Here is a 26,666-nt window from a genome sequence, read left to right as displayed (position 1 = left end):
TTCTTTCCTTCTCTGTTACTCTTTATATTTAATTGACTCCTTTACCAGTGTTTTAACGTGTAGCAGCTATTATAATTAGGACCATTTCACAGATGAGAAAACTGAGGTTCAAGCCCATAATTCCTGGTCCTTCCACCTCACTTTGTTGGTTGGTTCCCCTGCTCATGTGAACAGGGAGGTGTGTCACTGACAGATGGTTTTTACCCTAGTTTGCTCATGTGTTAGTTTCACAATGGTGAGATCTCCCGTGAGGCATTGGTGATCTCAGGGAGGGTCACAAAGGAAATGAAAGAGTTGATATCTCACATTATTGTCACAATAAAACACTTCATATCTCCATGAAAGTCCTTTATGATTCCTAGTCTCAAAAAATTTGAATTTCAGATATTTTAAAATATTCTTTTTTAGTAAAAGTATGTCTTGTGTCATATTTTGGACATACTTATACTAAAATTTATTCTTTATTTATCTGAAATTCAAATTGATATGGGCATCCTGCACTTTATCCAGTGACCCTAATACCAACTTTATAACTAGCCCCAGGCCATGAGCTAGAGAAGGAAAGATAAATAAGGCACAGTTCCTCCCTTAGAAAACACACAACCCAGCAAGGAAAAAGACACATTAGGCAGACGCAATACTGCGTAAAACTACAATAACAGAAATATGCAATAATGATGAGTTCTGTTTGTTGGAGACTTGCGCTGTGCCAGGCACTGAGCCAAGGGATTATATGCATTATCTCGATTAATCCTCAGGGCACCCTAGAAACAGCTGTTATTATCGCTAACTCTGCCTTGTAGGTGAGGGGACTGAGGCCGAAGGAGATAAATGAATTGCTAAGATCATCTGTGTCATAGTGGCCAAGTTGGGACTGAACCCCAGGTCTATTAGACTGTGCAGCCCGTCCTTCAGCCACCCCACACGGCTGCTCCCATACACCCTGCAGACAGGCAGTCCCACTAACTGGACATGGGCTATCACAGAAGAGAGAAGAGACATTTGTCTCTTGGTGATTGGGTTTAGAAGGTTACATAATTATCCACCACATGGATAAAGGACAGGGTCTGAGTTTAGGGAGAGAGAAAACAGCAAGCAGAGAACGTAACAAAAACAGAGGCATAAAGGTGTGAAGTATGTAATGGTTTGGGGAACAGTGAGGAGGTTTTTGGAGGTGAATGTATGCAGAGAAAGCTAGTGAAGTAAAGCTCCAGTAAGTTTAGAAGAGCCTTGTGAGCCACACCAAAGAATTAGAACTTCACCCCAAGGACACAGAGAGATATAATGAAATCTTTATTTTATAAAATTACTGTGGCCATCAGAGAGGAGGAGGGGATGGAGAACGGAGCTCCAGGAAGGAGACTTGGTTTGAGCCATCAGTGTGGGAAGATGTCCAGCCAGTGGCGATGAGCAAGAGCGGGAGATGAATGGAAGAAACACAGGTTATTGGCCATGGAGCATCAATAGGACACGATTTCTCAAGAGACAAGAGAAAATTTTGAGTTGAAGAGGACTCTGCAGGTTGTTGCTGGCCACACTGGGTGAATGGCAGTAGAATTACTCAGCTTCGACACACCTGCTCTGCTCCCAATCCCTCGCCCCAACACAGCATCTGTGTGCCTCAGTGTGCCGTAGGTTTTGAACAGGCCATTTTGACACTTCCTTGCAACTTCCTAAAAAGCCACAATTGACCTTTTTTTATTATCAAGGAAATCTAAGGAAGAAGGATGTGGACAAAAATGAGGACACAGGTGACTGAAACTCAATTCTGGAGAAAGCCGACTCTACGTAAGCCTTTTTGTTTGCAAAAACGAAAAGCCAAAATAGGACAACTAGTATTGTCCCTATAATAAATTACAAATCGGCAAAATAAAACGTGATGGACAGAATCCAAGGGAATATGGCTCCAGTTAAAGTAGCCTTAAAGCATTCTCTGGGCGCCTAATGCGGCATTCACTTCAGCCGTGGACCAACCAAACACAGCTTCTGTCCAGTCCCTTCTCCCCAGTGCCACGCCTCCAAGGTCGCCGAGTGTTGTAGGAAGTCACCAAGAACCGAACCGAGTCTTTCCTTGACACGTGCGTTTACTTCTTGCTCAAACTCTGGCGACGAGTCCATAGTGTAAACCAGTCGAGTGCTTTTCAATCACTACTATGTGAAGTTAAAAATACATAGCCGTTGCCCACTCTTCATTCCTCAGAACAGTCCTGGCAACAAGATGTTGCTTTTCACGACATTTTTTTTCCTTTTTTTTTTTTTTTTCCTCTCCAGGGAAGGGATTTAAAATAATTTATTCTTAATATTATGCCTGCCTAGTATCTGAGAGTGAAGATAAGCTTGACTGCAGTACTCCAAATAAATTGCTTAGGCAGTAAGAAGCTGGCTGGTGGGGATTGGGGGTTACAGTGCATCCTGCATATTTCACTTTGTGCTTCCAACCCTGAATGAGGTTGCATTCCTAGGTTCACTTGGGGTGTCGTGCGGGCCTTGAAAATGTAATAGTAGATGCAAGGGGGGAAAGTATGACAGGAATGGTGACTTACCTCCCTGCCAGGTCAAACGTGCAAGGTGTACATTTCTCAACACCAAACACAGTGGCCAAGGCCCAGGTGAGCAGGCTTTTCAGGGTAGGCTCAGGGATGGAAGCACGTTGTATTCTGTCTCTACTGACCCTCCAAGGAAACGGAGACCCTTCATTGACTTAGAGCTGGTCTCACCTCCTGATGACTCTCCCAGAGCGGAGTTGGAGGAAGATGTGTGAAAACGAAATGGAAGGCATTTAGGAGTGGGACTCAGGACCCAGGAGAACCATCTGGAATGCTGCTTGGTAGATCTCTTTAAAAGAAGTCACTCCTTTGTTTCTGCACATCTATTTGATTAAATATTTGCAGCTGAGATCTGATTCACATTTCACACTTGAAACCTTAATTTTGAGTACTCTACTTGTTGTTCTATGACGGCAAGCACCGATGCCTCTTAATACAAGAGATTTCATGTCTTACACACATGTACTTACGTCTGCATTGTGCTTTCCCTGGTTTTTAGAGGACTCTCCTTCCGTCAAAGATCCATAACAGCACAGGTTTTCCGCAGAGTGTTGTAATGGAAAGAGAAAGTGGACAGTGGAACCGACACCATGGGTCACAGACTAAACCAAAGGATAAATAAAATTTTGAAGTCAGTCTAGCGCCACATGCGTTTCGCTTAAATATTTTGTCTTCCATGAGTTCGGGTGAGCTATGAACTAATGCATATGTCAGAGAACACAGAGGAATGGGTAACAATTAGCAATTAAGTGCATTTTTTTTTTATTTGAGAGAGAGAGAGAGAGAGAGAGAGACAGCATGAGAGGGGAGAGAGTCAGAGGGAGAAGCAGGCTCCCTGCTGAGCCGGGAGCCCGATGTGGGACTCGATCCCAGGATTCCGGGACCATGACCTGAGCCGAAGGCAGTCGCTTAACCGACTGAGCCACCCAGGTGCCCAATTAAGTGCATTTTAAAACCTACACAGGATGTGCAATAGATTTGTGTTCCTGCCAAAGTGGCAGCAAGAAATCAATTTTCACAAGAGAAGGGATGGGATGGCAGCCTTCTTATGGACACATCATGGCCAGAGCAGAAAAGCTGCTGGCCAGGGAACACAGACAATACTCTCTAAGTGGAATGTGCTGTATGTTGTCAAAACTTAAATTATGCAGGTATAAAAGGATATACCATTTAAAAAGCTATGTCACATATCTTTGACCCAATTTTCTTATTGTTGATATGAGAGTTTGGACTTAAATTATATTTGAAGTACCTGTGAATTGACAAGCACAGGACTATAGTCCTTGGAATATATCAAACAGATCATTTGAAGAAGCAATGCAAGCAGGATCATATTATTTACACAGTGAGAAGATCAGGTGTTGTAACTAAAAGGCCAGAACTAAGGTTTACGTATTTAACTACCATCACATTTGGCCTAGTCTGGCCAAATTTCCTAAATCGCAAAGCTAAGAGTATTAATTTTGCTGCTTTAAAACATATTAAAAAATAGTATCGTTCTCCAGAGCTCTCCCTGAGCTCAGCTACCACTTCATTATTCTGGGTCTTCCAGCCACACAAGGCAACCTGGTGACCCCTGGACACACCTTGGGCCTCCCTGCCCCAGTGCCTTTGCGTGTACTTTGGTTATAACTGTCCCCCACAAGACACCTCCCTCCTTCTCCCCAACCCGGGGACTTTTCACATCTTTGCTATTTGACCCATCCTTCAAGATCCATTTCAAGTACCATCTATCCCTGGAGAAATTCCTGGTTCTCCAACCAAATGCAGGCTTTCTCTCTTTTAAAGCCCTAGAGAGTCTGAAGTGTGCCTTCTAGAACCTTCTGCTGCCTCCACTCTGCATTGTACCTATCCTTTAATAGTGTCATTTCCTAACTGTTGGATTATAAATTCTTCAAGGAAAGGGACTGTGGAGTCCTCCCGTCGGTACTCTCCCTGTCCTGTAGCTCAGTTTCTTGTTCTTAGTAGCTGTTAATACATATTTATTAATGAAAATCAATCTGTGGTAACAGATTTGATGAGATGCTGTGAGCAGAGTGGTAGATGATGGAAAGCCACCTGGCGCAATGGAAGGAGACCCAGCCCCCATCCCTGGCTTCTGGGTTCTGCGGACACGGGCTACAGTGAGTTCTGTTCCCTCACCTGCACTGTGAACTCTGTGAGGAGAGGCAATGAGACTTCTCATCTGTGTATCCCCAGGAGTCTTGTCCAGGACATACTGCATGGTCTGTGCCTGTGCACCAATGTCTGTGGTGCCAAATTGCCACTTACTGAGATTTTATCTGGGAAGATCTCTCCAATTCTGTAAGCCTCAATTTCTTCCTGGTAAGATGAGGGTCATTGATTGAGTGACTTCTTTTCAAATTGTTTTCACATTTTTGGTTTGAGGGTTTTCTTTTTTTTCTCCTATGCATGTAACTACTAGGTTCTCCAGTAATGTGCTCCAGTCATATTCTCCAGTAATAATTAAATTACCTTTTACTGTTAGGTAAATTACCTTTTACTGTAGGATGTTGTGCATCCTACAAAATAAAGACCATCTACATGACAAGGCACATACTTTTCAGGTGGTATGAAAGGCTTCCCAAATCTGTCACTCACCTGTCTTCCCAATCTAAAGCTCTGCAAGTATATTGTCCTAGAGCTTATAAAACATTCTCTCGAACGTTATTTCCTTTGATAATTGCATCAGTCCTGTGAATGGAGCTAGCATCTGTGACCTTGATTTTATTATTCCATTTTACAAATGAGGAAGCAAATGTACACACAATTGCATGCCAATCCAAGAGATTGCACTGCTTACTCAAAGTCATACCAGGAGTCGTAGGGCGAGCAAGCCTGCAACTCACACCCCATTGGTTCTTCTGCCTCCCTGTGAATTTTTGTTGAAATGTCAGATCTGAAAATGCCTTGCTCTTTCTCTAGGCAGAACTAATTCCTTCTGCCCTAGGTCCCCAAAGGACTCTCTACATATATCTACTATGGCATGTATCACATGCCAAATGATTCTTCATTTTCCCGTTAGTCAACAGTGGGATTCTTCCAGGCAGGAGCCATGCTTTTGTTCTTGTTTCGTGCTTTGTCATTTAGCGGTATCTGGCACACAGCAACAGGAAGTGCCATATAATGAATAATCGCATCTCGTTATTAAGTAGTTTGAGACATGTATTGATTCTAGCGAAGGGCTGCATTCTTGTGCATTTACAGAAACCACAATCATTTTCATTGTGGTGGAGAAGACTGTTTGTTTGCTCTATGGCATATATAAATGTGAATCTTGCTAAACTTGAGGCCAGAATTCACTTTGGAAAATCAACTAGCCACTCTAGTTGTATAATAAAAAGTACATTTTGTATGACTAACCTCAACTTCTGCCATGAGTCAGTCACAGGGTGCAAGACCTAAGGTCATGTCTAGTTTTGAAAGAGCACTGTACTCTTATGCAAACGCCTTTATTAAGAATTTGGCTATTACAGAGCATGAGCTCTTCAAATATTTAACAGAAATTAAACCGATAAGCTTATCCAACCTCTAGATAGTTCCATAAAATGATTAATCTTGAGCATATTAATATTGTATGAGTGCTAATTAACATCTTGAATATGTGTGCTGATGGCAAATATCTTTAACTGGGAATTACAATCTGAAAGCTTTTCTTTTTACAATGGGTTAATATGTTCAACCTCCTAAATTTTGAGAAGATGATAAACAGTGTGAAGCAAATGAATAAAGGATTATGTTATAAACTGTATGTAGTGAAACAGCCCAGAACTAGTGGCAAGATGGCAAATTAGAAAAAAAAAAAAAATATATATATATATATATATAGTTTGGCACCTGCTAATGTCCTTGAAATTCACTGGATTGAGCAAAATATGGGATAGATCGTAATTGATTGGAATGGTGGTTTCTGATTATTATCAGGCGTCATCTCAGTTATTTAGAAGAGCCTCAGGAAGTAGGAATGATCTTAAGGTGTCATGTTTTTATGAAGAGTAAATGTTTGGCCCTTGTTCTCAATAACTTTAATTTAGTGCCTTCCTCACTATCCATGTGTAATTAGCTCATTGAGTTAGAACCAAGTGTTAACGTGGCCCAGCTCACAGGTTCAGCCACGTATTCCATCTGCATGTGACAGTGAACTTGAAATGCTTTTAATTCTGAGTTTTAGGCTTTCACACTTTAGGAGCCAGGGGCCAACACATCATGTGTGTCCTCAGCCTCACTGAACAATTGCTGTGGGAAGAAATGCCACATTTCTTTCTAAAAAAGGATACACAAGGCAAGTATACACCATATTGAATGCCTGGCCCCCAACTTCAATATTCTGATCACAACCTCACAACTTCAAATCAGCATATCATTGGCACAAATGCCTGTCTCTTTTCTCTTTTCTCTCTTATTCTTTCTTTTCTTATTTTTTAAAATTCTTAAGACTGTTGCTGATTTTGATTTGTGAAGCAACTAAAAGTACTTCTGAAGAAATATGGTAATAACAGATTCCAGACTCAGTAGACTAAATTTGAAAAAACCTGGAGTTCAGATATTTTATATTAAAGATAGATTTCTCCTGTTCCCTCTACAAGCTTCCTTTTACATCTTATGCTATATGTTAGCTCGATCTCTGTTCTGAAATTAGCCCATATATATACCCATTGTCTTAGATTCTTTTCTTACCCTCTGCTTGTAATTGGAGCCTTTAGTGCTTGTAACTTAAGTGTTTAGTTACTAAGGGCCAGTTCTAACCCTGAAAACCAAATGAGATCTGCAAATAGAAGTCAACATATGTGGTTTTTACACTTGAGAAGCTCACAGTCCAATGGAGGAAACAGAAACAAACAAACAAAAACCCCCAAAAAATACAATGAAAAAAGTTCCAGCAGAGGTCTTCAATGTATAATGAGAACACCAAGGGAGAATTATCTGAGCTTTTGGAAAAAAAAAGGAGGGAGAACTGGCTTCATAGAGGAGAGCAGGTATCAAAGAGGGACTCCAGGTTTAACTTCCCATCTTCTTCCCTAAAGCACACCATTTTATGAACCAAGAAACTCCAGCTGCTGTTGAGAATACCGGTTTTCATGAAATTCTTCCTTACATGTATTGTCTGAGCAAATATCATTAAGGCACTGGCTTAATTGCCAAGTAATAATTCTAATGCTTGGTCGTAGAAGAAATTGGAGTTTCAGTGTCATGTAGATATTTATAACAAACAATGGTGCTTGATGTAATAGACTTCAAATTATTCCCAATTGTCCTATTGTGTGAATTATTTATGAACTTTTACACATCTGTAAAGTCTTAGAATAAACCACTTTAAATCATTCCATACATAGACAAAACCAAACATCTTTTCACATGATTTACTTATAATTCACAGATTTATTTCAGAATAATATTTTGCACGTACAAATTATAATTTTTTTGTCCATGTGCTTAACTATTGGATATTTCAATCATGTATATTTATCAGTGTCCACAGGTAGATTCAAAACCCATGGGAATCACCAGGTAGAAATTGAGTGAGAGACAGTATAGGCATCTCTATTACTTTTTCTGTCTTTTAAAATTTCATTTCATGGAAAAATGTAATTACTAGATTCTTATAATAATACTGAAAAAATAAAATAGAAGAGAATAACAAAGGTGCTAATGTTTGTTAAACATCCTCTATGTCCAAGGTTGTTTCCATGGATTATCGCATTTAATCACCATGAGAAGTCAGTAAAGTATGTCATTGCCCTTAGGCTTTCACTCATTGGATTTTATGACCCCATTTTATCAAAAAGAATATTTTACTCATTTTCCGAAGACCCACACATGCAAGGCTGGGCCCACATGCATATCCACACGTGGCCAGTGTGTAGCCCTACTAGGAGCTGAACCTGATCCTGCCTTTAACCACAAGATAAACTGCATGGTTTGTGCTAAACTTTTGTTTCTCCTTTTAGAGAGTGAATGCTATCACCCCAGAAAGTAGTTCAATCATGCTGAACACATTTAAAAGTCTGTGCTAGACTTGACCACTGCTTTCTTCAGTGTCCACCTGTGGAGCAGAATAATGGCCCCCAAAGATGTCATGTCCCAATCTCAGGATACATTACATTGCATGGCAGGGTTAAAAAAAAAAAAAAAAAAAAAAAAAGGCTTTGCAGATGGAATTAGTTTATATACTTTAGGATTGGGAGACCACCCTAGATTATCTAAGTGAGTCCACTGTAATCACATCAAGCCTTCAAAGAGGAGAGCTTTCTCTGGCTGGAGTCAGAAAGATATGGCAGAAGGAGAAGGCAGAGTGATTCCAAGCATGGGAAGGTTTGGATGCACCACTGTTGGCTCTGGGATACAGGGGCCCATGTACAAACACCAGAGAGAAGCTTCTAGGAGCTTAGGGTGGCCATCAGCTGACAGCCAGCAAGGAAACAGGGATCTCAGTCTGGAACTTAAAAGGAAATGGATCCTGCCAAAAATATGAGTGAGCTGGGAGCAGGTTCTTGCCAGCGCCTCTTAGTAGCCCAGCCAGCTGACACCTTGGTGGCAATCTGGTGAAACCAGGAGCAAAATAATTTGAAGCATGAGCCAGACGCTTCAACACAACTGTGAGATAATAAATATATGGGTTTTTTAAAGCCTCAAATGTGGTAATGCGTCATGGCAGCAAAGAAGACTCTACAGTCCCCTGCCACCAGCCTTGGTTGGCCTGCCAGATATTTCCTTCCCTCCTCCCTTTCCTCATATTTATCCAACTCATCACCACAGAACTACATCTGCCACGGTTAAGACATTATGTATTTTAATCACAAAATTCAACTCCTAAATGGGCAGCTCACAAGAAGCCACTATTCCTCCTTCCCCACTTTTAACAAATTATTTTTATCACAAAATACTGCTCTTGAGCCAAACTCAACCTACCTGGTTTGAAAGACTATGAAATCAATTCACAAACTGGCATTCACCATATATTCACTTATAGACAATAATAATAAATCAAATGTAGCTATTTACTTTTCAATAAGAATTTATTTCTTACAATAAAAAGTAATATATTTCATTTAAAACATGCCTGGCATATAATAAGCTCAATAAAGTTGATAAGCACAGGACACATAGGGGCCACAGGCCTGGTATGACTAGAGCATCACGGTCCTGCTCTGTGGGACTCCACTACTTCCCGGATGAGCACATGGTGACAATGGACCAGGAGGTCTCATTCTGAAAAGCCACAGGGTGTCTGATTTTAGCAAACATTTTGCTTTTTTTTTTTTTTTCCTTCCCTCCAAGGAGCTGTTGAAAAATCAGTTTCATGATTTTACTACAGTTTATATTTCTCTAATAGTTTTTGATTGCTATGTAACAAATCATTACAAACTTAGAAGGTTAAGACAGCACACATTTATTATCTCATAGTTTCTCTGGGTTAGGAGTCCAGGCACAGCTCTGCAGGGTTTTACCAGGGAGGAATCCAGGTGTTGCCTGGGGATGAGTTCTCATCAGAGACTCAGAAAAGACACAATTAATGTTTATGCAGCCTTGTGACTAAGGCCCTGATATCTCGCTGGCTGTCAGCTGGGGGTGATAGTGAGGAGAGGCTGCTTGGAGTTTCCTGTCATTTGACCCTTTTACATAATGGTCGCTTATTTCTTCAAGGCCAGGGGCACAATCTCTCTTGGCTTCAGATCGCTCTTGCATAAAGGGCTCATGTGCTTCTGCCCATCAGGATAATCTCCTGTGATGAACTCAGACTCAACTGATTAGGGACCTTGGTTCCTCCACAAAATCCTTTCACCTAATCAGTCCATAGTCACAAGCCCCACCCACACTGAAAGGGAGGGGGTTATAAGTGTGAGTACACCACAGGAGCTGGGGCTATGGGCCATCTGAGAATTTGCCTGCTACACCTCTCCTAACCCACAGCTGGGGGTAACTTCTAGAAAGAAGCGATGCTTCCTGAGTAATAAAAAAAACTTCCCTCCAGAATATGATGGACAAGGGCTAAAAAGAAGAAACTCTGGTTTCAGCAGGGTTACTGGCCCTAGACTCGTAATGTAACTGTTCCAGACCTCTCGCTCCTAAAGAGGGAAAAATCAGAGAGTTCAAAAGGGAGAGAAGAGTATATTACAGTTACACATTAAGCATGTTGTAGTTTCTGTGGTGGTTTGGGACGTGGACTCTGGGCTCAGACATGTGACACTGGAACACCAGCTCTGCTACTGACTATGACGTTTGGGCCAAGTGTGTTAACTTCTCTAGTAGAGCAAAAAGATTTATTGAGCATTTTCCAAGTCATTGGTACTAAGCTAAGTCTTCTTCCCCTAAATGGCTTAAGTTATCTGTTACAGCGGCTATATGTGGTAATTATTTTACTTCCATATTCTCGATGTAGATACTGAGGCTTGGAGCTCAATCGTATAGTTCAACAGAACAAATTAAAGAGTAGAGGCAGAATTTGAATGCTGCCAGTATGACTTCTGAGCTGTATCACTTTACCACCATCTCTATAATCTCTTCTCTATTTTTCCTTCCCTAAAAATTGCGTCTCTGTGAAGAAAGCATTCCCTAGAACTGTGGCACATGGGTGTCACTCAGTGCTTTCTTATTTTATTGAAATTATTTTACCAACTGAAAAATGACTATAATAGGACACTGTTACTATTTTTATCGATTATGAAAACAATAGTCATCCTTTGAATGTCCCAATCCTCCCAATAGGGGAGGATGTACATCACTTTAGAAATTCCACTTCAAAGATCTGGAGTTTTATTTTCAATGCTAATGAGACAATGCATTGTTTTATTTGGTGCTAGATGTTTTGCACATTTTTTATTATTGATCTAAGAGTTTAAAAAATGATCTGTTATATTTTTAGTTAATGCGAAGATGACATTGCCACACACGACTGTGGGAAACCTATTAATGCTACCAGGTGACCTTAGAAGAAGACTTCAAAGCTCATCTCAAAATCCACACTTGGTAATGAATGCTTCAACATCTGCCTAAAAGCTCGTGCTCAGTTGAGAGTTGTAATTGGAGAATGTCTGGGAGATTATAGGGTCCAGTCTTGCAGGGTCCATTCTTCAACCCCTAAAAGCCTTTGTCACTCCAATCAATGGAAAAAGAACCTAAATATTTTAAAAAATGGAAGATGGGGGGCGCCTGGGTGGCTCAGTCGTTGAGCGTCTGCCTTCAGCTCAGGTCATGATCCCAGGGTCCTGGGATCGAGCCCCACATCGGGCTCTCTGCTCAGCGGGGAGCCTGCTTCTCCCTCTCCCACTCCCCTTGCTTGTGTTCCCTCTCTCGCTGTGTTTCTCTCTGTCAAATAAATAAATAAAATCTTTAAAAAAAAAAATGGAAGATGGCATATAAGGGCTATAGACAAGATTTCCTTTGTACTCTTCAGTCGTCTACACTGCACTGCATAATTAATCAATTAAACATTTCTGAAAAAAAATTTTTTGGCATGCACAGTATGTGGAATGAAATGTTTAAATAACTGGGATCCTTAAATCATCCTGTGTAATGTAAGCCATTGGCCTTGTTTTTACTTACCCTTTTAAAGGATTAACAAGGAACTGGCAAGAACCGCAGAAATGTTGATATGGGCTCCCAGCTGGGATTGATGACAAGCTATAGTCTAAGGCTGTAATGTTCTGTGCTAGTACAGTTTAACTAGCTATGGCTCACCTACTGCCTCCAGACACTCACCAGTGAAAAACTATTTGATATCATTTTGCTCTTCATCTTTGAACACATACATTCTCAAATTATCTCTGCTAGCAAAACTTTGTCCTTCGTGACATTGCTTAGCATGTATTGGTTGGAGTCGAGAAATTCTACTTGACTCTGTTTAAATGCTTCCATCCATCCGCTTATTCACAAACATTTGAGCACTTGCGTATGTCAAGAAGATGCTGACCTGTGAGGATACAAAGAATGGAAATATTCTATCCATGCAGTCTCATTGAACCTGAGGTCTCATAGGGGAGCACAGCAGAAAAGGATGCCAAAATAAGATGCTTGTTGAGACCCTCCAAGGCTGAGAATAAAAGGAGTCAAGACTACTCACTGTCTGAAGCAATACACTACTGATGAAGGATTTTATTTTTTAAGTTTTCATTTGAATTCCAGTTAGTTAACATACAATGTGATATTGGTGTCAGGTGTACAATATAGTGACTCAGTGCTTCCCTACATCCCCCTGGTGCTCATCAGGACAAGTGCCCTCCTTCATCCCCATCACCTGTTTCACCCATCCTCCCACCCACTTCCCCTCTGGTGACCCTTAGTTTGTTCTGTACAGTTCAGAGTCTGTTTCTTGATTTGCCTCTCTCTCTCTCTTTTTTGTCCCTTTGCTCATTTGTTTTGTTTCTTAAATTCCACATATGAGTGAAATCATATGATATTTGTCTTTCTCTGATGAAGGATTTTAAAGGTACTCATTAAAAATTGTGTTTTCCCCCATTAATTCTGAGAGGGATAATAATGAAAGAGCCAAATATTACCTTAAAAATATGGGTTTTTTTTTCAAACCTGAAAATAACTTTTAATTGACCAAAAGGATCAGAAGAAAACCTATGCTATCTGCCAGAGGTGCACCTGAAGACTGGAGAAAATGACAAAGTGAGTTTGTAGAGGGAAGGACTGGAATGGCAATGTGGCTTTCTGCATCCTGCAGGGTCCACCTAACTATCTGGGCCCGTCTCACCGGTTTGCAGAGAACAAGCCTCTCCCAGAAGCAATATGAGTCAGGAACTTTCATCAGTCTTGTTTTACACATATAAAGACACCAAAACACAGTCTCTGTGTAGCAATCTCATGGTCATGCAGCCAACCCTGACTGAGGGGCAGACACTGGAATTAACCAGAGACAATTTGACCCCAAAGCCCTTAAACTACAAGGCTGTGATGCATCACAAGACAGGCATCCCAGAAGAGGACCAAAGGATTGCTTTTGGACAACTGAGGTAATGGTGACTCATTGTAACGGGGGAAGTGTGAATGATTCCTATCACCCAGATGAAGACTCGGTAGAAGGAAACTGGACTTGCAACTTCACATAAGGGGTCCCTCTTAGCAGCACCTCCAGAGGTTTGCAAAGTTTCAGGAAGCATGTGACGCACAGCATGCTCCCTTGCTGTGATAAGCTGTCAGGAAAACTCTGGGGACTGCTAGTTGGACCCTGAGCGCTCTTGTCTCCTCTAGTAGGAGCTGTGGCCAGGTCATGGCCCCAAAGCTAGAGACTGTGTATTTGCTGGGCTCTCTTGGATCTAGCCATGCTATACAATTGATTCTCACTAAAGGAATGGGAATGGAATCATGTGTGCATTCCCTCATTGTTTGCTTGAAAGGGAATTGCTTTCCTGTTCCTTTTCTAAGAGCTGGAACATGGATGGAGCATGAGCAGGCTTTACCCGTATGGATGACAACAAAATCTCAGAGGAATACCAGAGCAAAAAGACACAGGAACTGAGGTCCCTGAACGATCTTGTTTTGTTGAGCCACTCCACCAGCCTGGGCTTTCTCCTCACCTCTGGTCTCTCACATGAGACACAAATAAACCTCCATGTTATTTAAGCCACTGAAGATTGTCTCCTTGTCAAAGAAATTTAGCCTGTACCCTCTGGTCCTATAAAAGCTATAAATATATAAAAGTGATCAATACATAAGGGTTAATGTCACTGGGTGGCTAATCTCTGACCAAATAAATGAGAAGATATACAGAATTCAGAAATCAGAGACATGGTTGAAAGGTAACATAAATACCTAATGAGCCGGTGACAATTTATAACAGGGAGAAGCTATTTACAGTATGGAAATGTGTCTTTTTTATATGCTTTTCACTTCCCACTGGGAGACTGATTGAAATGTATTTGCAAGTGGAAGTGAAAGACACAGAACTGGAAGTATTACCTATAGACGTGTGTGGATTTCAGATCATCAGACAGTAGAGATGGACTCATCTTGGTTGTTAGGAGTATTCTTGAAGGAGTTTCCACGAGAAACACTGAACTTAAAATGCTTATTTCTCAATCTCTTACATGATGGATATTTGGATGGCGACCAGTTTGCCGGGTGGGTTTTGAGTCCAAAGGGGATTTGCTAAAGAGCAAAATCACTTACAGTAAAAAAGATAAATCCAGCCAGAGTAGTAATGAGAATTGTGTCTGTGTTTCCTAACAGTAGGACACAAAATATACTGAAACCTTACCATTACAAAGCCATTAAATATAATGGATTAAACATTCAAAAAATGTCTGAATGCATGGATGAGTTTACAAGAAATAATAAAAATCCAACTCAGAGAGGTAACTAGCTAGAAAACTCTCTGGCTTTGCCCGAGAGAGCAAGAAGGATGTCTCTACTATGAATTCATGTACAGCTGCCAAATAGCATCAGGATTTGAACCTTGAATTCACACCATTTCTATCTTCTGAAAGCACTAAGCTGAGACTCTTACCTCAAACCTCACCAAGATAACAAAGTGCCCCAGAAACTGAGCAGAGTAAACACCCGTGCACTCTGTGAAAATGCACCCTTAGCAGAAAGAACAGGAACCAGACTTCCAAAACCTCGGAAGTAAAATAACTGAACTCACAAATAAAGAGATGACAACTTACAAAGTAGTAACCACAATTTTGGGAAAGCATTAAATAAAACACATACAGAAATGAGTACCTAACATTTAAACTAAGAGAAGGGTTAGTTCACTGAACTCAGAAGAAGGGGTCAACAGTGAACATGAAGACAGGCATGAAGGAATGGTGTACAATGTAGCACAATGTGACAAAAGCACTAAACAATGGAACAGGACAGGAGAGTGGCATGTTATAACATGCATCCACAGCTAATGGATTGATGAGGACCAATACCGGAACTGATAATGACTGACAATTTTCAGACTTCAGAATCACATTAATTCTCAAATGTCAGAAGTCTAGCATGTACTAAGCAGGATTAAAGAAAGAAAAAATCTGAAGTTATGTCGTAGTCAAATGGCAAAAAAACAAAGACAGAGAGATTTGGAAAATAATCAGGTAAAAAAGACAATTGAAAGGAATAACAGACCTAGGATAGTTGTCTTTTTAGTACTGACAGGTGAATGCCACAGGGACATCTTCAAAATATCTGGTCATTGTGAAACCGGCGAAATTATTGCCTATGCTTGTAACATTTGGGAAAGGGCTTCCCTCCGTTAATTAGTACCTGAAGGGTAAACGATTATCCAACTGTACATCTGCAGATTAAGCCAGGGAACACAGAGGAGACTTGTGAGAGGGAAGACCCCTGAATTGGTGAGAAATCACAGTGACCAATTTCTTCGGGTACTGCTCTTGGAAGTTGGTAACAATGCTACCCACAACTTCATCACTCAAGATGCTATATAAAGATTCCTTTGGAGAATCTGGGCACACAAATATAACAAGAAACAAAAAGTCAGTTAGCAACCAAACGCCTTTAGCAAGGCTAAATGTGCAACACATCTGCCCTCTAAACTGGTTTGATGTCTAGTAGCGGCAGATGTCACGAAGGGCTTCTTTTATCAGAGTATATTCTTTGCGCTAAATATATCGATGTTAATTTGTAATGCAGCCACCTTCTCAACTGAAACGCAAAATGTTCCAAAAGAACATATGTCCATATAAACTTCTTTAGCTTTAGCTTCAGAAACAGTTTGTGTTTTCCTTTTTCTATTCTTTTCTTTTCCCCCTTTTCTTTTCTCCTGTTTTTTTTTTCTCTTTAATCGAGATAGCAAATGCCTGCTATAGCTCATGAAACAGCCATCTTTCTCCTGAACTCCAGAATTATAAATCCAACAGCCTACTGAACACATTACAAGACACACCAAGTTAAGTACACAACGTTTGCCACTCCAAAGAGATAAGCAACTTTTCAAGATAAAGAATTAAAGATAGCTAATGATAAAGAGTTGTTAAACTCACCAGTGAAATGAAAGGACAGTAATAAAAGGAAAGATTCATATTGCTCTGCAGTTTTCTGGAAAGGCCCCAGCAGCAGATTAGAAGGAAGTCTACTTCAGGAGAGCCATGGGTTTTCCTTACGGCAGTGAGCAGAGAGAAAATGAAGAAGGAAGATGGGAAAGGCAGTCTAGTTAGAGGCTGAGCAGGCAAGGAGCCAGTGACCAGAAGCGGCTGGCTCGTCTGCATTGGGGATTGTTCTGAGCTGAATCGTGTCCCTCCCAAATTCATTCATTCATCTGAAATCCTATTCCCTTTACCTCAGACTGTGACCTTATTTAGGGATAGGGTCGTTGCAGCTGTAAATAGTTAAGATGGGGTCATATAGGAGTAGGGTGGATCATCAATCCAATATAACTGGTGTCCTTACAAAAAGGGGAAATTTGAACATGATAGTTGTCTTTTCATATCAGGGAGAATATCATATAAAGGTGAAGACAGAGATGGAGGGATGCATCTGCAAACGAAGGAACCACCAGAAGCTGGGAGACAGGGACAGAATGGATGTTCCATCACAGCCTCAGAAGGCCCTCCAACCTTGATCTCTGACTTCCAGCCTCCAGAGCTATATAACAGTACACTTCTGTTATTTAAGCCATGCAGTTGGTCCCACTTTGTTACAGCAGTCCTAGCAAGTTGATACAGGGATGTCCCAGGTCATGCCCTTACCTGCGATACATCATGTTTCTGTCGGGGGCTGGTGTTAGGAAGAGCCCTGCGTGGAGTCATCCACACTGATGACCATCTCCTTTGCTTCAAGTCACACTTTTGCAGACATTGGGAGGCATGATACATTCCAAAATAGTCTTTAAATATGCACTGTATGTTATTAGAGAGCCAATAAAGGCTAACCCAGAAGTCTCTGCACCTCATTAACAGGCCCTCAAAGAGAACATTAATTAAATCCTGGAAACTTCAGGGTTTTGAACAGTTGGAATTTATATTTTAAAAATAGGCAACTTTGTTTCCTCCCAGCTCTAAAATCTATAATTCTGGTTGTGACACACTTATCACCCACCAGCTCTTATGTTCGTTTGGATCTTTCCAGATTTCTTAGAAAGTGCCAAGAAAACATTTGCATCCCGGCATACATACTGAACTGGACATCGTCCTGAGAATTTCAATAAAGTGAAAGAAGCACATGGTTCCCAAATACCTATCAAATCCTGCCACTTCTTACTGTTTGAGAGGAAAGGGGTACTACTTCTTAAAATAATTTTTAAAGCATTTTCTAAATTTTTGTGCATAGAATTTGTGAGGTTTTTTTTAATAGGTGATAAAGAAATTATGTGGTCTTAATAGGCTACAAGGATTAACAGAAGTAGGACCTCAAGAAATCTCTTGGATGGAGAGCCAGTGTTTACTATATTTGTGCGCACTTTCTCCAACAACCACAATCCCAGAGCAGTTACTGCTCATCAGTTCTCTCTTCCTCCTTCCTACCTTGTCTCCTCTGCAGTAGACAAAATACAAACTTTACCAGCCTGAAATAAAATCTGCATTAGGAAACATGAACAGGTCAGATGCGTCATCAAAAATATCAACCTTAAACTTAATTTTGCTTTGGATTAGAAGGGTTGTTTCTGCCTTTTTTTTTTCAGTTACTATTTAGTTTTTTGCCTTACCTTTCAAATCCCAGACAAGTTGCTATTTCATGACCTTCTCTATTATCTTTCCACTGCAAGATAAATATACTTCATAATGTTTAACAAATTACATGTGCCAGATGAGTGACTTTGACAAGTTATTTGTCCTCTCTCAGCTTCCGCTTCTTCATATGCAGATGAGAATATTATTAATAGCCACCTTATAGTATTGTTGCAGTGACCTAGTAATATAAGTGAAAGGGGTTCTCCATCAACTCTGATAGGGATTCTCCATCAGCAAGCTGATTGGAAGAGGACAAGGGGTTTACTGAATGGGTAAGGAGTGGTTAGCAAAATCACCAGAAGCCTAAAGAAACAAGTTGGGGGCGGGGAAGCGGGGGGAAGGTATGAAAGGGAGACAAGGCAGCTGGAATCACAGCAAAATGAGTCAGAGGAGGCCTTCCTGAGCAGAGATGCCAGGAGTGGACGATGACCCCTATCACACCCACTGTTGTCACTGCTGATGTCACTGTTGCCAGACAGAGAGCTTTCTCCTCTTGACTCTTTGTATGACAAAGGCCTGACCCAACTTCCCGGCTGGCTGCGTCTGATTGGCTAAGCCTGATCACATACAACTACGACTCTGCAACAAGGGAGTCTGGGAAATTGAGTACCTGACATTATTATTTTCAATAGAGAGAGGCAAACTCCACTTCCCAAATAGATTGATATGGTACAGAATTTTGTAACTAAAAAGGGAATTAAGAAACAAATCAACAAACAAACAAAACCTGATGATGTCCACAAGTGTCCATCACTTCCTGCCATACAGTAAGGCTTAGATATATTATTTAAATATGTTATTATAAAAAATACAAGAAGAGAATAAACAGAAATAATTCCCAGGTGGGAAAGATCAGGTACAAGTTTATTTGGAAATTTAGGTTTACAATGAGATTGAGAGTAAGTAACATTTAGACACGCAGGCAGATAAGGAGGGGTTTGGGAATTTCAAGATGAGGGTAACTGTAGGAACAATGGTTTGACCTTTAAAAATATAAAAGCATATACTGAAAATGAACAAAACCATATCTCTGAAATAGACTTCTCAGGAAATAACTGGAAAAAATGGAAATTAATTCTAGGGAGGTAATTTGTACCTTGACTTCAGGATATCTCTAATTCTGTATTAAGGACTAAGTGGATATTCAAAGATTTTTAATTGGGAGATGATATGGTAGGAGAAGTTATTTGAAAATATGGATGTACTATGGTGAGTGCTGTGAATTGTGTGAGACTGTTGAATCACAGATCTGTACCTCTGAAACAAATATACATTCTATGTTAAAAAAAAAAAAGAAGAAGAAGAAGATAGCAGGAAGGGAAAAATGAAGGGGGGAAAATCGGAGGGGGAAATGAACCATGAGAGACTCTGGAGTCTGAGAAACAAACTGAGGGTTCTGGGGAGGGGGGATGGGTTAGCCTGGTGATGGGTATTGAGGAGGGCACGTACTGCATGGAGCACTGGGTGTTATACACAAACAATGAATCATGGAACACTTCATCAAAAACTAATGATGTAATGTATGGTGATTAACATAACATCATAAAATTAAAAAAAAAAGAATTCATTTGTATCCATAGGCTTTTAATAAATAAAAATGATTTTTTTTCGAAAAAAAAATATGGAGCACATTCTGAGAAAGATCAGCAAGTTCTTTAATGACTTGCATGTGACTTGGGAAAAAGGGACAGCAATGGAGACATTTGAACAACTGAGCTTTGAAAATAACTGTACAGCAGTACCTAAAGGATCCACAGTCAAAAGCAATTGTTACTTATGGCAATGGCAATCTGGTTGAAAGTGATCATCAAAGGTAAAATGCCCCTGAAGGGCTTCATTAGCTGGCTTCTGTTCTTCGTGGCATAAACTGTCAGAATATCTTTATTGTTATTTTACCTTTTTTTTTTTTTTTTTGGCTATAGAATACAGATTACAGGCAGCCTGCATTGTAAGCCACATTTCTCTATGTTAGTTCTATATCAGTGAGGACATAAGCATATTTAGAATGGTAATTTGTGTCAGTCCTGGAATCTAAAATCCATCAACTGGTGAATGGAAAACAAATTGTGGGTTACCTGTAAAATGGAATACTACATAGCAATAAAATGGAAGAAAAACGTTTACATGCAATAACATGTATGAGTTTCAAAAAATTGCCAGGAGAAAAACACCAGAAACTTAAGGCTTTATACTGTTTGATTCCGTTCATTTGACTTCCAGTCAGAGGCAGTCCTGAGCAATTTAGTCTTTCTGCTTTTGATACCAGAGCAATCATGGCCACATAATATTTTTTAGAATTTCTTCCCTTCTCTTAGAGATTCTGGAAGTGTTTGTTTAGAATTGATATTATTTCATCCTTAAATATTGGGTAGAATTTTCTAGTGAAGCCATCCAGTCCTGGAGATTTCTTTGTAGAAATGTTTCTTAATATTAGTTCAGATTTTTATTAGAGATAAGATTGGTTAGGTTATTTGTCAGTGAGCTTTCATAGTTTTTGTCTTTGAAGGAATTTGTCTGTTAAATCTAACTTATTTTAAACAGTTTCATAAATTCATTTATCATTTAATAGCTTTAGAATCTGTAATACTATTCATTTTTTCATTCATGATACTGGTAAATTGTGTCTTCTCTCCTATTTTTTTTTCATCAATTGAAGGCAAGTCTAACAATTTTATTCTTACTTGTAAGTAAGCAGCTTTTGGTGTCATCAAGTTTTCTGTCCTGTTTTCCATCTCAATGATTTCTGCTCTTTATGACATTATTTCTTTTGTTTGACTTGGGCTTACTTTTCTCTTGTTGTTCTAGTTTTTAATGTGGAAGATAGATAACTTATTTAAGACCTTTTCTCTGTTTTAAGTGAACATCTGATGCTATATATTTTCCTCAAAGTGCTACATCAGCTGCATCCTGAGCATATATTTTTGGTATAATTATCAAAATATCTGATATACTATAAGATTTTGCTCTTACAAGTTCATGTGTTTTTTTTTTCCCAATTTGAGATTTTAAGGAAGCTAGATACATGTTTACATAATTGTTTTGCAGATTGTATTCTCCAGAGATATTTGCAACTATAATTTTCTCCCCATATGCTTTTCTACAATGTGACATTGGCTTCATCTATTAATAGATGGATTCAAAGTACCATCCTCAAGAAAAAGGATGATTAGTAATTGTTTACCAACAGAGTACCACAGAAATGACTTTTGATGACTTCTGAGGCCAGTTACAAAATGTTATGCAGCTTCTGCATAACTTATTATTAATAACTTCTTATTCACTGAAATATTTTTTTAATTTAAAGCCATAAGATACTGCATAAGGTCCAACTATCCTGAAGCTGCCATGTTCTGAGAATTAAAGAATCATGGTGAAGCCACATGAAGACATTTACTCTTTGGAGCTTTCTGGGCCAAGAGCCATTCGTGTGAATAAATAAGCTTTCAGATTAATTCTATCCTCCAGCCATCAGGTCACCCCTGGTATTTGAATTTTTCCAGCTGAGGCCCACATGAGGAGCAGAGAGAAACCATTATTCCTGTGTTCAACACTGACTCACAAAATCTAGGAATGTAGTAAAATTATTTTAAGTTTCTAAATTTGGGGGTAATTTTTATGAAACACTAGTGGACAGAACAATTGTATACTTGACTTTATACTTCAAAGCCAATTTTTTAATAGACTTTACTTTTTAGAGCAGTTTTAGGTCCACAGCAAAATTGACCAGAAAGTGAAGAGAGTTCCTATTATAGTCCCTTCTATCACACACGCACAGCCTCCCCCATTATCAACATTTGAAACAGAGTAGTACATTTGTTACTCAATGAACCTACGCTGACATATCACAATCACCCAAAGTCCATCATTTACATTAGGATTTACTCTTGATGTTCTATATTCTATGGCTTTTGACAAATGTATAATGACATGTATCCATCATTATAATATCACATGGAGCATTTTCACTGCCCTAAAAATCCTCTGTGCTTTGCCAATTTATCCTTCCCTCCCAGCTCCCCACCACTGGCAGTCACTGATCTTTTTACTGTCTCCATAGTTTTGCCTTTTCTAGACTGTCGTATAGTTGGAATCATACAGTATGTAGACTTTTCAGATTGGCTTCCTTCCCTTAGTAACATGCCTTTAAGTTTCCTTCATGCCTTTTCATGGCTTGATGGCTCATTTCTTTTTAGTGATAAATAATATTCCATTGTCTAGATGTACCATGGTTTATTTGTCCAGTCACCTACTGAAGGACGTCTTGGTTGCTGCCAAGTTTTGACAATTATGAGTAAAATTGCTATAAACATTCACATGTAGATTTTTTGTGGACTGAAGTTTTCAAGTCATTTGGATAAATACCAAGGAGTACAATTGCTGGATCATATGGTAAGAGTATGTTTAGTTTTGTAAGAAACTGCCAAGCTGTCTTCCAAAGTGGCTGCACCATTTTGTATTCCCATCAGGAATAAATGAGAGTTCCTCTTGCTCTAACACCCTCACCAGCATTTAATGTTGTCAGTATTCTGCGTTATGGCCTTTATACTGCAATGGTATCTCATTGTTGTTTTAATTTGTACCTCCCTGATGACATGATATGGAGCATCTTTTCATGTGCTCATTTTCCACCATGTATCTTCTTCAGTGAGGTGTCTCTTCAGTTCTTTTGCCCGCTTTTTAACTTGGTTGTTCATCTTCTTATTGTTGAGTTTTAAGAGTTCTTTGTATGTTTTGGGTAATGGTCCTTTATCATATTTGTCTTTTGCAAATATTGTCTCCCAGTCTATGGCTTGCATTTTCATTCTCTTGACTGTCTTTCCCAGAGAAGATTTTTTTAATTTTTAATAAAGTCCCGCTTACAATTTTTTCTTTCATGGATCAAGTCTTTGATGTTGCATCTAAAAGGTCATTGCCATTCCCAAGGTCATGTAGGTTTTCTCCTATGTTGTTTTCTAAGAGTTTTATAGTTTTGTGTTTTATATTCAGGTTGGTAATCCATTTTGAGTCCATTTTGTGTCAAAGAAAATACTTTACAAAATGCACAGTTATTTTCTTAAGGGCTCCAAAGTTATGGAAACCTCTAAAGTAAAGAGGAGCTTCCAGTTAGTTAAACTAAGTTTAGTAACTAGTGTTGCTGCATATGCCAGTTAACCTTGGGTGATTCTGACCTTGGAGATAAGAGCATTTTCATTCAATCACTCTTCTATACAATATTAATTCAGAAATATTTACTAAAATGTCTCCTTTTATGAGGCATTTTTCTAGGGGATATACTATATCTGAAGTTGTAGTATGCAACTGAACAATCACAAATTTTTATATTTATGGAGCTTATATTCTAGAGGGAGAATGCATACAATAGACAAAATGAGTAAGGAAACTATAATGAATATTAGCTAGGCATGCTGTAGAGTTATATATAACACAGGAAAGAAGAATCGGCAATTTGGGATAGGGTTTGCAGTTTTTAATATGGTCATATAAGGTTCACGGATAAGATGCCATTTTGAGGAAAGTTCTGAGGGAGATAAAGAAAGTTGTGCAGTTATCTGTAAGGAGAAGAAGGGAAAAAGTAGGCAGAAATTAAATCAGTGAAGTAATGAGTGTATTAGGTAGGAATTTATGGGCTTTTAGTCTGAATGAGATGGAAAGTCATAGAGAGTAAACTAAAGGGAAGTAAGTATGGATGCTATTCTCCTTATAGTTGGTGAATTCCTCCACCAGCTTTTCTAGGTCTCCAGTTTAGAGACAGTAGACCATGGGACTTCTCAGCTTCCATAATTGCGGGAGCCAATTCCTCATAATCAATCAATCAATCAATCAATATCTCTCTCTCTCTCATATCTGTAGTATATATTACATAAATATTATATATAATACATATTCTATGATAATATATAGAATATATATCCTATGTTACATATGCATATCCTGTGTTATATATATATTATATAAATATATATTTACATAAGAATATAAGTATTTATATATAAATATTATATAAATATATTTATAAAATATGTATGTGTATGTGTGTAGATAGATAGCTAAGCCATTGGTTCTGTTTCTTTGGAGAACCCTGACTAATACAGGATTTAAGTTAAGATTTTTTTCAAGATAAGATGATTCGTGTTTGATTGCCTCTGCTGTCTCTATTAGAGAGATTAGCTGGTGTGTGTGTGTTGGGAAGATTGGTTACTGAGGATGAACACTCTTTTGCAGAATAGCTAAACAGATTACCTAGGAAAATATATTGTAAAATCTGACAGCTAAGCCATGAGCATGAGGGGAACCCTCTTGAGACCTTTGAATGTCAATGGAGTAATTATAATGATGGACATTAGGTTCTAAGGAGGGAAGTGAGGATATATGGGTAAGATCGATAGTGAAAAGCTGGTGAGGTCATGTATTGGACAACGACACTGAAGTCAGCATGCCAGAAGGAGAGTGGAATTCATCAAAAATGTGTGTGTACATGAACAAGTGTTCAACATCACTGAGCATCAGGGAAATCCAAATCAAAACCTCAATGAGATACCACCTCACGCCAGTCAGAATGGCTAAAATTAACAAGTCAGGAAATGACAAATGTTGGCAGGGATGCAGAGAAAGGGGAACCCTCCTACACTGTTGGTGGGAATGCAAGTTGGTGCAGACACTCTGGAAAACAGTATGGAAGTTCCTCAAAAAGTTGAAAATAGAGCTCCCATATGACCCAGCAATTGCACTACTGGGTATTTACCCCAAAGATACAAATGTAGTGATCCGAACGGGTACGTGCACCCCGATGTTTATAGCAGGAATGTCCACAATAGCCAAACTATGGAAAGAGCCAAGATGTCCATCAACAGATGAATGGATAAAGAAGATGTGGTGTATATATATATACAATGGAATATTATGCAGCCATCGAAAGGAATGAAATCTTGCCATTTGCAATGACGTGGATGGAACTGGAGGGTATTATGCTGAGCGAAATAAGTCAATCATAGAAAGACATGTATCATATGACCTCACTGATATGAGGAATTCTTAATCTCAGGAAACAAACTGAGGGTTGCTGGAGTGGTAGGGGGTGGGAGGGATGGGGTGGCTGGGTGATAGACATTGGGGAGGGTATATACTATGGTGAGTGCTGTGAATTGTGTAAGACTGATGAGTCACAGACCTGTACCTCTGAAACAAATAATACATTATATGTTAAAAAAAAAAGATAGCAGGAGGGGAAGAATGAAGGGGGGGAATCGGAGGGGGAGACGAACCATGAGAGACGATGGACTCTGAGAAACAAACTGAGGGTTTTAGAGGGGAGGGCATGGGGGGATGGGTTAGCCTGGTGATGGGTATTAAGGAGGGCATGTACCGAATGGAGCACTGGGTGTTGTACACAAACAATGAATCATGGAACACTACATCAAAAACTAACAATGTAATGTATGGTGATTAACATAACATAATAAAAAAATTTTAAAAAGAAGGAAAAAGAAAAAAATGTGTGTGTATGTCTGTGTGTGTCTATGTGTGTGCATGTTTGTGTAAGTCTGCATGTGTCTGTGTGTGTCTCTGTGTGCATCAGTGTGTGTGTGTCTATGTGCATATGTGTATGTGTCTGTGTGCATCTATGTGTGTGTCTGTGTATGCATTTCTATGTGTGTGTGTTGGGGGGGCGCTGTGTTTGTGTTTCATCCAGCAAAATCCAACTAAGGAGCAGCCAGAGAAGGCAGAGATTGGATTTAACAAGGTTCGGATTAGATTTTTGGTTTACTGAAGGTAGAGGCTCAGGGCAGTTGAACGTGTTCAGTGGAGTCATTACTATAAAAGATTCTGGACTGTAAGTTGAGTAGGAGGAAAGTAGGAATGTGAAGATATTTACATTCCCATCCACAGTGTATGAAAATGTTGATTCCTCATATATCCATGAGATGGTACCAATCATTTTAAAAGCATGTATCAATCTGAGGGGCAAACAATGGCAATGAATCTATCATTTACCTTGCATTTCCCTGGGTCCTAGTTAAAGTTGAGCCACCTTGAACTACTTCCTGACCTGGCTTTATTTTCTTATCAAATGGCTTTCACATCTCCCCAACATTTTTCTAATTGTCCTTTGTCTTGTAAAGTTAATTTTAGGAATTTATGTATATTAGGGATATTGATTCTTTATATGTTATAAATATTTTCTCTGTAGATTATTATTTGACTAAGTTTTTGTTACGTTTCTTGCTTATAGAATTTTTTTTTTTAAAGATTTTATTTATTTATTTGAAAGAGAGAGATAGCAAGAGCAGGAACACAAGCAGGGGGAGTGGGAGAGGGAGAAGCAGGCTTCCCGCCGAGCAGGGAGCCTGATGTTGGACTCGATCCCAGGACCCTGGGATCATGACCTGAGCCGAAGGCAGACGCTTAACGACTGAGCCACCCAGGCGCCTGCTTATAGAAGTTTTAAATGTTAAAATATTAAATTGGTCATTATTTGTTCAATAGCTTTTGGTTTTCCCAT

Source organism: Mirounga leonina, unplaced genomic scaffold (genome assembly GCF_011800145.1).
Source record: "Mirounga leonina isolate KUSES-001 unplaced genomic scaffold, KU_Mleo_1.0 Mir_118, whole genome shotgun sequence".
In the NCBI taxonomy this organism is placed as follows: domain Eukaryota; kingdom Metazoa; phylum Chordata; class Mammalia; order Carnivora; family Phocidae; genus Mirounga; species Mirounga leonina.
The sequence above is the reverse complement of the archived record's forward strand: the minus strand, read 5'-3'. Positions refer to the sequence as shown.